The sequence below is a fragment of the Myzus persicae genome, unplaced genomic scaffold, assembly GCF_001856785.1.
Source record: "Myzus persicae strain clone G006 unplaced genomic scaffold, MPER_G0061.0, whole genome shotgun sequence".
Classification (NCBI taxonomy): Eukaryota; Metazoa; Arthropoda; class Insecta; order Hemiptera; family Aphididae; genus Myzus; species Myzus persicae.
The window spans coordinates 651,919-666,067 of NW_019104389.1; the positions used below are offsets into that span (position 1 = coordinate 651,919).

A 14,149-nucleotide genomic window follows, 5' to 3' on the forward strand; every position below is an offset into this window, starting at 1 on the left:
GTAAAAAATATTTAAAAAAAAAAAAAAAACAGGAATGGTAATTTGATAAAAACGTAAGTATTACGTATCACATATTATGATGTGCTTGCAAGCGAAGTGAATGGTTTTTTTTAGGATACTCCTTTGGACTTGGTAAAACTTTTCCCTTCTCTATTGGAAACTGAAATGAAGCCACTGTGGTATGGATATATTTTAGATGCTAACGGTAAGACCGTTCATCGTGTACATGGTATATGCTATAAGTAATGAGTAATAAGGTATACACGATACAAAGTTAATTCACCAAGTATATGCCTCATCATTTTTCCTATGATAGTAAATAAATTAAATTCTGATGCTTGACACTTAAAAATACTGAAAGATCATAACTTCCAATTCTTAACATTTGAAATTAATAAAAATTAAAAGTAGTGTGCTTTATCAAATTTTGAACAAGCAGTTTCTCAGTTAAAAGAATGTATATATTAAGGAATAAGGATAATAGTCCTTAAAAATGGTTTTATAAATGTATAAAATAAATTTAAATTAAATCTATTATTTATTTTATTATACTTAAAATTTTCCCAAATTATAAATGTTTATAGATTTTAATATTAATTATTAAAATTTTTAAATACCCATATTTTTCAAACCCAGTATCGTGAACATATTGCTATCCTAGACGTAAGTAGGTACAGAGTTAATATCTTAAGAACTACTCAATCTAAGTTTATACGACAACAATTTCAGAAAAATGATCAACCAAATAATTCGAGTAATTTTTGGTAGAAAAGAAGGTTCTTCTTTGAAAAACAGAAGTTTCTGTAATATCTCCACAAGACACAGGACATTTCTTCAGTAGTACGAAAATATGGTCATTAAGTATATTTTATGTAGTTCCAACAATCAGATTTTAACTAACAATGAAGTGGTGTCTATAATGTAATAGAAGCGAAAAATAGGGGGGTGAGCATGTTTGGTGAATCACCCTGTATACATTATACTATACAGATTATAGGTGTATAATGTACATAATTACCGGAGAAATAACGACGTACGCCAGTCGTTCTGGTAGTGGAGGTGGTAGTAGAAGTGGCGGTGTGGTCCTCGTGAGTACACGACACGGTACCTATAATAATAATAATAATAATAATAATAATAATAATATATACCTACGCAATACTATACGTATTGTATATTATACTTTATTGTATTTACAGCAATATAATACTACATAATATTATGTTATTTTGTCTGTTTTGGCTTTCCAGCTTATGAGAACGTGCTAGCAACAATATAATATTATATTGAGCCTTAGGTATTCAAACATTTTCTTTTATTTTTTTATCAACGCACTCGATTGTCGTCGTGAAAAAAAAATCTCTTCGAATAAGTACACGAGTAGGCTCACACACACACCCACACAACTCGCACACGAACTCGACGCGTAAAATAAAATATAATAATAATGATGATTGAAATTATATGTATTATCAACGGTGCCGGCGGTCATCGGCGCGCGGACCTCTTCCATCTGCAGAGTGGGTATGCGTGTGCGCATACCGACGCGAGTGCGAGAAAATCGGAAAATGTACAATTTTACACGATCGTGTGTTGTTTGCGTTATTCCGTGTGCCTACGATTATAAATACCGCTACGACTATAACATAATATAATAATGGATGACATAACCATGCACGAAACGCCTAAAACGCGGAGTGTTACTATAATAGTATACATATATCTATAATACGCGTCGGTTCCCGATCACCGGCAGCCACGGCCGCCGCCGAGGACGGTTTCGAGTCGAAAGTAATTTTCTCGTTTTCTCGTATACCTCGTATTTTTGTGCCCGAATATCCGACCCAACCGTAGACGGTCTCGTCAATGCGATATCAACGACGACGACGACTGTGATTATGACGATGACGGTGATAATAATAATAATTGTCAGCCAGCCGCCGAGACGATTTTATAATAGGTACCACCGCCGCCGCTGCCGCTGCCGCCGCCGCCGCCGAGCCAGTCGAATATCATTACGTCGTACCACCTACTTATATATTATTATTACTATTACTATTATATACACGGTATACCTACCTACCATTACCTATGTACGTTTCGCGCTAGCCGGCCGGCCGTCAGTCGTACAGGTTTATTCGCATCGTACGGAGTGGCTCGCCGTGATTCATGGTGCACGATCGCCGCAGCGTAACACAATACCAATAATATAGTATTATAATCGTTATTGTTTTTCACTAATATCTTAGACGTGCCCGTATCACCATTTTCTACGCATTCGGATAACGTTCGTTAGTGATGTTAGTCAGGTATCGTCCCCGATCTATACGTTCGCTGCGATACAAGTAATAATACGTATGATACTATTACATGGGCACCGTGTTGGAACCTGCCTTCGGTACACAACATAAAGGGTAAGTGATTTTTTTGTAGTTCATAAAATATAATATGGGTAATGGTTGATGGGAGAGACGCATCGATGTGGGTGCAGAGCGTCTACAGGTCGGATCCTATGCGCTTAGAGCGTTTTGCCAACACAGAAATTACTCGACAGAATAACAACAGGGGCTTAACGCTCGGACACTTATGACCTACCCTAATTGTACCCCTTTATCGCTAAAAATTCGTCAAAGCGACGAATATAATAATAGTATAATATATATTTGTCATTTCCGGTGAATTGTCCTGGTATTTCTTAAAATAAACTAAAATACATACTTTTATAAATTATAATAATATCGTCTTTGATTTAATCTGATAATAACAGTACTTAAGAAATCCCGAGAATACTAACCTTATTATTACACAGTGGGCCACGGGAATAGGGCCAAAAAAGTGTCGTGTCTATATATTTTTGGCCCTTTTCCCGGGGCCCTCTCTACATAAGTACCATACTAGTACCTGTGCACCTTTTTCGTACTTACCATTCCGCGCATTCAACAAATCGACGAATAGAGTATAAATAGGGGTTTTTCGGCCTGAATCTTACGGAACAATCGGCCAATGACTATAAATGATACTAACAATAATCAATAGATGCTGTATTTTATTAAGATACCTAACGATATTTATAAGAGGTAGACGGGAGTTCGAAGAGTGTTCGATAAACATGCTAAAACAACCAGTATACAATTATCAGTGTTCGACAAATAGTAATCGTTCCAGGGTTAAATATAATTTGTTTGTGCTAATTTTCAGCACTTCTACCACCCTCGAAAATTAAGTTTCTTACCGTAGTCGTGTGTCCATACACACACTAATACGCTGCTGCAGTTCTAAACCAGATAAGCTATGGACTTTTGTAAATGTTTGAGTCCACGCGTTTATCATCGTTATTGGTTTCGTCATTATAGTTTTCGGTCATAGAACTGTTCCATTAAAGTTTAATGCTGCTCTGTAGATAAAAATTGAAAAAAAGTGGTATATACTTCATATAGGTGATTTTCTGAATACTTACATCTGGTATTTTCAAAAGGATCGTAAAACCGCCCAGTAAAAACAAAATATCATCATTATGTGTATAACCATTAGTCATGCCTTAATTATAAACCATAACAATTTTTTTAGTAACCAAGCTCTACTCAATAACGTTTCTAAATGATTTATCACATTGTTTTCAACGATTTCGTTATCTTATATATTCACCTCAATCCAAATTTGATTTAAAAATTTGATTATCCTCAGGTTCCTCTGCAGGACCTTAATTGCATTTAATTATTCTACAGTAGCTTTTGCACACGTAATGCGTAAGACCAACGTTGTATCACACGCACGTATTATTACACAAGCGTAAGGGTGAGCAATATAAAATTTGATTTATCCACACCGCTGCAGATGTTCTTACCGGATGGTGATCATGACACCTTTATCTTAATGTATATCATGTATATATGTATATGTAGTATGAATTTGTTGCTATTATCGTGGAACTAGTGAATTTCCAATGCAACAGGTTTTCGACAGAATATTTAAATATATGATGATAACGTGTTTAGAATCGCCTTCGCATGTCTGTATTTATATTACATAGTACGTCCCATATAATATGCAAAGCAATAAGGTTATACAGAACGTGTGGTAGGTCCTAGAAATCAGAACATCGGGTAAAAGCGAATTTCGTGGTCGTTTGAGACGAAAACCAGTCCAGTTGGTCGTCATCGATGTGCAGCTCCACGTCTGCGGCTAAACACATCAATACCACACACACACACACACACACATACACACACACACACACACACACACACACACACACACACACTTATACAATATTCCTACGTATAATATTATACATAATAGATATAGAAAAAAAAACAAATTTGCCGATGGTTATTATAGGTACTTGCTGTTATACAACTCCGTTCGATTATAATGTTGTAGTATTGCGTAAAATTGACTTCGGCTCTGTGTATACTGTTTATTAGTGTACACCTGAACTGGGTATAACGACTTTATTTTATAACATACATAATACCGAGGTATATATATATAATATTATATAGAAATAGTGGGCACGAAGATAAAACCCGACCCGTATTATAAGGGACGTCACATGGAAGTTTCACCCCTGCGGAAATGCCTATTCAAGTTGGTAAAACGCGCATTCGCACTTAAGTAGGTACCTACACATTGTTTTAAGGAAGTTGGTATACATATCCAACCGGCAACTGTTTAAAATAAATTGTTACTTAACTACTGAACAAACGCGCAAGTCAAAACTTATTAGTCAGATGCTACAGATTAACAAATACATTTTATTTGTTATTGATTTATTGTTACAAAAATATTTCAATATTGTCACTGACCACTGTTATACATTCATAAGTCTGAACTACCACAAAGGAACAGTGGAAAAAAACATTTGCAGCTTTGAAAAACTAAAAACGTATTGAAGCCAGCAGGTTTAGGTTAGGTTAACCTACTCAAGGTCAAGATAGTTTAACTTCTGGGATACAGATGAGTAGAAGGCGACGGTACCAATTGAATAAATATTCCTTGGACATTTAATAATGAGCCTCACATTTTACGATAAAAAAAAATCTTCAAAACAGAGCAATTAGATAAAAAAAACTGAGTAACTTTTTTTAATTTAAATTTAATTTGCCTTCATTTGAAAAATTATATTTTTAACTGTTAATACTTGTACTTAATACTTATTTCTATTTTTAAACTTTTTATGTCTTTTAAGAACTTAGTACTTATAAATAGTATGTACATATACTTATAGATCTTATTTTAATCTTAATTAAAATGTTGTTTTCATTGTGTGGCTTATTATATAATGTCGATTAACATACTGTCATATTATATTTGTCATCTACGTCCGCGTTTGTAAAACGTTTTTCAATAAATCGCATGTCTATTGTTTAAGACCGATGTCTAGAGTAGATACAATTAAATCGTGTGTACACATAGTTACACAAACCCTCAATATGCCGTCAAGGCGTACGTATAATATACTGTTCAGAGTTGTTCCACTGATCTACTTCAGAGATTTAAATTTTGTTTCGATCGCCCCACCGCCAAATTTGATAAGCATAGTCGCCTGCCCTCAGTAACGTAACTTCGGACAGCAAATAATTAATGTTTTACGATATAATCATATTATATAATAATATCTCATCTCTGATCTGAGAGGGACCCCTGCTGCCCGAGGGATAGTCGTCGGGACGTAATTGTTAGACGTTAACGAACGATTTTGTTCAATCAACAACTGTCCGTCAGCCGATGAGTATCTCTCAGCCCGGTGCAACTTCCATTCCAATTATTATTGTATACTAATATCAGAGGGTCTCCGCGAATCGATGCCTGAGCACGCAAACGTACATGGGCAAACAGTAGTTCGTTGCTGCATCATCATCCCCCGCGGAGACGGGAAAAGGAAATCAAATAAAACCATCATAATATTATATTTGTATAGCGTCCGGATAACTGAAATTGAAGTTTTCCACACGTCGTGTGATATATTTTACGGAACGTTGCGCACACGTCCGTTTCGCACTGCAATCTGAGTCCCGTCAGTGAGAAATAATAATAAACGCGCCATCCACCGCCGTCGCTACTATATGTTTATATTATTTATATATATATATATAGGTATGTGTGTGTACGAAAATTATTATTATCGACCAAAAAATACAATCAAGCCTGGAGCACACGATAATCCCATAATCCGAGCCGAACCAGAGCTGTTTCTTACTGCTTGATAAAATAATTATAATTGTATAGGTGCCTCTAATTGGCAGCGTTCTATAACAATATTATAAAATAACATGTTTTGTGTACGTACACGGTTATACACCTATAATTAATAAAACGCATTAACGCGTTACACATCGCGGGTCTAAGAAAAATACGACACTGGAACAAATATCTGCAGATAAAAAAAAATGCTGCGGACAAATGTTAACAGTACATAGATATTATATATACCTACTTATTGTAATGAGTACGTTTTGTATTTTTTAAAATTTAAACGTTGTAATTAATTTTATATTAATAAAATACAATATGGGTACTATTACATTACAATTCGGAAAATTCCAAAACACAACTATCTCTTTATTTTTGATAAACACAACTTTTTTCTTAGTATAGGTATAAGTTTTTTGCATAAAAATATTTGGGTTTAAGATTTCAAACATTTTCTGCAGTAGAATTTAGTAGATACTGGCAACTTTTAAGTAGACATCTAAGATAAAATCGATAAGTGATAATTTTTAATGCACCTTCTACCTATATAGAATAATAATAATGTGTGTGTCTGGAAAATATTTCGCAGATTTCTATTATAGTGTTGTAGTCTAGACAAATGTATAAATTTTTTTTTTTCTGTTTTTACCGTCTCCTAATTTAGGTACTAATTTATAATGAACTATATATTGTACAGACGTGCTGTGGCGAGCCATAGTGCCAAATAAGGCATAGGGCTATAGGCGCTACAGCCATAATTTGTAAGTAGAATATTAGAGGTGGTTCTGTGAAATTTTGGCTATAATTAAATGTTATATACTTATAATATATATTTGCAAAAGTTATATTACAACAACAAAATAATAGTACCAATAATATAAGTATCAGTTATATCAGTTCTATACCATCGCGTTCTTAATTTATGTAGGTATTTATTCAAATTCTGGTTTTTGAAATTTTTAAGTATACGTATAAAGACCATATACTTAATATATACTATAAAATGCTTAGATTTTTCATGGCATTTAAACCTTAAGGAGCGTCCTGTATATATGAGTATAATATCTAAGATGATAAACTATACATTGCCTACATATGTCAAAAATAATATAGTTCACGAAAAAAGGTACAGAAAATTGTACACACAACAAAATAAATTAAGTACCAATATTTACTTAAACTACATTTTTACAAAATTATAAAATATCAACCTATTTATTGGGTATTTATTATTGGTTATTGTAAATTTAAATTTTGGAATAGTCCAAGTTCCCGTAACGGTATACCCCCATATTTTCGAAATATATTTAGTTGACGAATAACCTGAATACATAATAACGCATAGGTAAACTACTTGTTTCAATTTCAATTTTTACAATACATTAACTTTAAAAAAAAAATTTGAATTTGAATAAATTGACTATAAATATACAAATGTGGGCGAGTCACTCAAGTCTAATCTATATTTTTGTTTTTATACGAATTTATTATATTATACAGTATAATATATTACCTATATTCAATGTATACAGTCACTCAGACACTGGATATAGTTATTACTTATTATAGTAAACAGTTATAGTTTCGTGAACATTTTTTCGTCTGTTAAAGTGTTCAAGTTATTAAAATGAACACTCGTTGTTTAATATATTATACTATTATACAATAATCTATAATTACTGTAAATAATAATATATACCTATTATTATATTAATATAATAATATCTTAATATTACACCAATAATTATTATCGGCGAGCTCTTATCATCATGTGAGTATGTGACGGAAATTGTGTTTTATAGTAATTCGTAACAGCAACGTAAGGAAATACGTAATAAAGCATATAACTATAATGTTTATACATGTCTGGAAACGTCTGGTGTGTCTGGTGTCGTTGAAATCTGTGACCTTACTAAACGTGCTTGTAAAATTCCGACTTATTATAATCGCAGACGTATATATTTACAATATAATAATAAATAATAATATGAATTTTGTGGCAAAAGGTTTATCACGTACATGTGAGAGAATATCGAAATTCGATTTTGTTACATTTTTGCAGTTTTCACAGTTGCTATAAAATAAAAGTGGTAGACTTCAACATGTAGGTAGTAAAGTAATAAATAATAAACCACGTAAAGTCGTTTGGTCTGTGAACTTTCACCCACTGCATCATCATAGCCTGGGGGGGGGGATATCCCTCGCCCAAGTATTGTTCAAGGTTAAAAAGTTAACGCCCTTGCGAACACAATATTTTTACCATAGGTGCAAATAGCACAAAATATGTTTGACACAGTCACAAGTCAGACAAAAATTCTTAATAATAATTTAAAAAATAATTGGGGCTAAAATATACCCACCACGCCCTTATTCTACGACTTTAGTTATTGCAGGATATACAAGTGCAAAATTGAATATTATATATTTTTATTTTAATAAAATGCGATGTTTTTCACTTGAGTTCGATCACTGTTGACTAGTGAGAAGCATGTGATATTGAGATTTATAGGTACCTATATGCATATCTATTAGTTCATGGACATGAGCCATTCTAAATCGTCATCATTTTATTGGCTTATCGTCTATTATTTATCAGTGTTTATTAGTGTGTATATATTTCTCTAGAGTCTGTGGTTTGAATAAATACATTAAAACCCTTGAAATACCTATAATGCTATAATACATTTTAATTTACCTATAGCACGTTTCTAATCACATGCCATGAGAAATTACAACAGTTCTTTCTTATCGTCTGTGTTTTTATTAATATTTAATAGAAATAAATAGGTACCATATCATTTTTTTTCAATATTTGTATAATTTAGTTTAATTTCTAAAACTGATATATTATTCTTTATTATGCTTAGTAGGTAATAATTACTAATTTTTGAACTGGGCGACTAAGTCACCCCCAGGTCACTATTCTATAACTATTGGTGCTGATGTATATTATAGCAATATTTGATATACTATGGAATATACCAGTATCAGATGTCTATTGGTTAATGGTTATGGGGCACAATATGGTTGCTTGGACGTGTTTATATACGGCGTAAGTACTTATACTTACTTACCATCTTATACACTGCAATCTTCTCGATTGCAGCAGATATTTGTGTATATGCCTACAAAAACTTTATGTTGTCGATGTAAAATTACAGCGTATTCCCTTTTTCTTAATTCAAATGTTTGTAAATGTGGTGTATAATATGCATTATAAACATGTAACAAAAAATAATTACGTATTTACGTCTAGAAAAAAAAAATATAATTACCAACTACATATACCTATATAAGAAAAAAAGTTAATTAATAATAATTCATCATTAAATGATAATAATTATCATTTATCAACCTCAAAAGTTATTTCCTAATTCCAATACCCTCTGTAGCACCTCTTTCTTAGTTCTATTTTTCTGTAAATATCGTGCATTCGTACATAACATGTACCTAATAAACATAAAAACAAAATAAATTTAAAAAATAAATGTAATTACACATTTCCAAATAGGTAAATTAATTAATAATAATCATTCATTAGTCTCAAAAGGTATTTCCTAATCCCAATACCCTCTTTAGTAACTCTTATTCTTAGTTCTAATACTTTTAGATATCATACGTAATAATATGTAATATGTACATTAAAAAATAATTATGTTTAGAAAAATAAATATAATTAAATATTACAAAACAAGTAAATTAATCAATAATTTTCAAAGTTATTTCTGAATTCTAATACCCTCTATAGTCTTCAGTATATAAATTAATTGTGTGGTAATTCATAGGGACACACCATAGGACATGATTGGACACACATTGCCTATACTATTGATTATCTATTATAAATACTAGTAGTATTTATAATTGATGATTATACCTACGTTTATTATAATTATCATAATTTTTAACTATTGTAAAAACATAATAATATAGATACTCTAATAAATAATAATCACATAATCATATTACACATCATACACAACTACGAAAGTTGTTAAAATCGTATGTTATGTTTAATGTATAATATTAATATTAAGTAAAGAGTGAAAAGGGTTAAATGTTGTCCAACTTTCTTTTTTTAGAATTAGATAAGTTCTATATAATTGTATAGTGCGGGTTCATGTGAACTTGGTCTTAAAAAGACGAGTGTACCTACCCAGTACCCATACTGTAACGAATTCGTTTACCGATGCACATCTCTCTGCTGCACATGCACAAAACTCGCATTCGCAGATATATATAAAGCGTATCATATTATATTATGTGCCCGTAGAACATGTGTATGCGGATCGCATTATTATATCCGGTTGGCGCGACTCGGTTCTGTCGTCGGGTATACGCCCATCCCGGCCACTGCACATTAATAGTGTATTTATAACGATATTATATTATGTTTGTACGAGCATATAATATAATAATATTATCGCAGCCGACCTGGCGCGAATAATGAATAAAATCTGAGAACTGTAGTCGTATATACACATTATTTTATGTGTACGCACCCGCTGCGGTATTATACAGACCGATGAGATATTCGTGTGTGCGCTTGTGTGTGGGTGAGTGCGTGTGGGTATGTGGGTGTGTGTGTGTGTGCGTTGCCGGCGCATCCTGCGTTCAAGCGTGCGATGGGTCATTATTTCGTTACGCAAGCAAAATATAGGCACGTATATATTATGTTTGAACCACTCGTACCGTTATTATACACTATATATTATTATATACTTAATAATGGTATGTAATGTACTAATTACTACAATTATAATACAACTGCAACTATGATATAGTATAGTGAATAATGACTGCAGTGGCGTATTTAACGGGACGAGAAATGGCGCCTAAAAAAAATGTTTAATAATATGACATTTTGTGAAACGTTTTGCATTTTTCTCGTGTCAGATTTCTCCATTTGGTACATCTACTTGAACTATATTATAGTGTGTTATCATGCGATTCTGGTTTTACTGCACTACCCATTAACATGTTTCCCGAGATTTTAAAATGTGTTAATTTTATTCTATATAATATGTTAACTATACCTACTGACATTTATTTCTGCTACGTGTTCGGTGACCGACTATGCCTGAGGAATATTCGAATTTTTCCCAGCGGACCGTGGCTGATGGTGGGCCGTTATTTATTTTATCATATTTTTTTTCATTTATTCCTCAAAAAGTTAATGGGACCCACTAAACATATTCGTCTATGACATAGTTTAGGTTGGGAATCGCTGGTCTATGTGATCAACAACTAAAGGCATTCCTGCTTTGTGGCTGTAAAAATAAATATTGATGTTAATGACGTTATGGACATTGTTAAAAAACAAGCGATTTATTAGTTAAAAACTATGTAGATTGTAGGTAGGTACTTACATTTTTTTCAAATTTTATATTATATTCTGTTTTTATTAAGTGCAAGATATGAGTTATTTAGTTTACTAATTACGAGAGCGAAATGTTCTATAATACTTCAAAATTCAAAACACATTTATGTCTCAAAAAAAATCACTACATTTATCTAAGACGAAAAAATGTGATGGTCGATCAAATAGTTTTCATAGTTTCATAGTCCGGCACTGTACATCTGTCCGTGCGTCTCGATATTATATACCTATTATTACCTACCATGTAACGATAAGTAAATAAATAATGTGAGAACGGTTCTTATAATTGAGAATTAGCAAAATAGCTATAGGAACATCAACTCTTGATTATTGATATATTTTGAAAATTGACGAATTAATAGAATAAGAAGTGAGAAAAATATCACCTACTTCATCGTTTACGGGGCTCATAAAAATTATTCAAAAATTGATCACACGCTTTTACGAATTAATAATTCGGAATTATATAGTAGTACACGTGTAGCGTTTATTTTACTGTGTATTTTCTATTGCAGCGTCCGTGTTGTTGTAGCATTTGCCTCTGGGGTGTTTTATTATACTCGGGTACCTATGTCTGATATAAATCCATCCCTGGAATAGGACAGTATAGTCTTACGTAGTATCACATTGTACACCTTTTTATTCGCCGTCTGGTATAGATGGTTCAATACCTTGGTTTGTACTACCATATAGTAGCCTACATATAGTACGACTATATTATTATGCATTATAATATATACGGGAGTTTCGTATGATATCATTTAGTTGTATATTATTATTATATGTTTGTTTCGCTTTACATTGTTGTCGTTGCTGCATTATTTCATTATAATTTATAATATATTACACATCGTAGGTAGGTAGGTATAACCCATACGTATGGTATAGTCACTCGTCGCAAACACGCCGGCGGCCAGTAATGACTACAACAGCACTATACCACGACAGTCACCGCGAGCCGTCCTATTATACGATAGTGATAGTCCTCTGGATATTGTTATAACTTCTACATTTATAATAAACACAGTCTCTCGCGAAATCGTGTTTGCGCTAGTTTATTGTGTGAGTGTGTGAGAGTTTTTTTTTTCATTTATAATGTATACACATAATTAAACTACGGGTGGTTGTTTGAAAATTTTTTTGTGTTTTCCATTTCACCGTCAACCGGTACTATAATATAATATACAATGATATATAATAGTAATAGTTTAATTCAACGACGATAATAATGCACTCGTGTGTACATATTAATTAATTGACGCACACGGTAACCATACATTATATTATAGTAGGTACATTGGCGATTAGGCGGTACCTATATTATGCTATTATAACGATATAGAACGTCAGCATTGCGATATTGTTTATCGTTTCGCCGAGAGTCAACTAAAGCTTGAAATGTATTAATTGCATTAATAACAGTTAACAATAATAATAATTAATAATGCCTATGTTATATATTATATTGTTTTATAACAAACCGTTTTTATTTAATACCCGAACTTGTATGTATAATGGCCCACCATCTTCTATGAAACGCTGTGAAATCATCTTCAATACACGAAATTTAATGTCCTCGTGCCATAGAGAATAATAATTATAATAATTAATAATAATCACGCAACGTATTGTGGTCACATTATATTCATATTAGTATAAAAACATCGTGGTCACGATTTAAGGCATCTAAACACTAAATATTTCGGCTGGATGACCTTTAATTTGATATCAGTTTTTTTATTGTATAAATTACTTAACATTAAACTTATTTTTGAAAAATTCAAATTATTAATCTTTTACCCCTCGAATGTGTAGCAAAGCTACAAAACAAATTTTTTTGAACTGCATTATTTATTTTAAACGACTATCTATTAATTATACATTAAAAGTGTTTTATATTTTAAAAGTTGAGTGATCGAGACTGAGTAAAAAATCATAAATACGAATCGGTAAACAAATCATACGGAGTAATGCGCAGATTTGATTAAAAAAAAAAAAATAAAAAAAAAAATCTAATAATAATTAAGAAACGTTACATTTTGATTATTATTCGCATTATTTATTTATTTTTAATTCTCAAATAACAGTTCAAAAAAAATTTCCCAAAAACATAAATCTACCTCGAGAATTTGAGGATCAAGAAATAAAAGAATGTATATATATTATATATCCACAAAGCTGGTATAGTGGTATAAAGCCGTACTAAGGTACACGTATACAGTATAGCATATAGTAATACACAGCTCCCGCGACCGTGGTCGGAGCTGACGTCCCTCGACTTTTAATTTTTAATAATGATTTACAATTAAATATTACAATATAATAATTATAGCTATACATACGACAGTCATAATATTATATACACGTGCGCACGTCATCGGTTGAACGCCGTCGATTTTCATTTATCATCGTCGCCTCGTCATCGCAATAATAATACGAATAGCCGCCGTCTTGTAATTCCTGCTGCAGCGTGTACCCATAATACGTAAATACGCGTTATTGTAAAGTCTAAAGCGCAGTCGATTAACACCGAGGTCTTTTGGTACCTACATTATTATAATATAATTTATAGGAAGT

General features: G+C 32.2%; 1 protein-coding gene across 1 annotated transcript in view; it reads left to right on the forward strand.

Moving 5' to 3' along the window:
* The first annotated feature begins 2,119 nt into the window (after positions 1-2,119).
* Positions 2,120-14,149, forward strand: part of LOC111041814 (galactosylgalactosylxylosylprotein 3-beta-glucuronosyltransferase S-like) — a 38,166-nt gene continuing 26,136 nt past the window's right edge. Inside the window, exon 1 of the mRNA XM_022326246.1 lies at positions 2,120-2,414. The gene's annotated coding sequence lies outside the window, so the exon portion shown is untranslated. The remainder of the gene's footprint in view (positions 2,415-14,149) is intronic.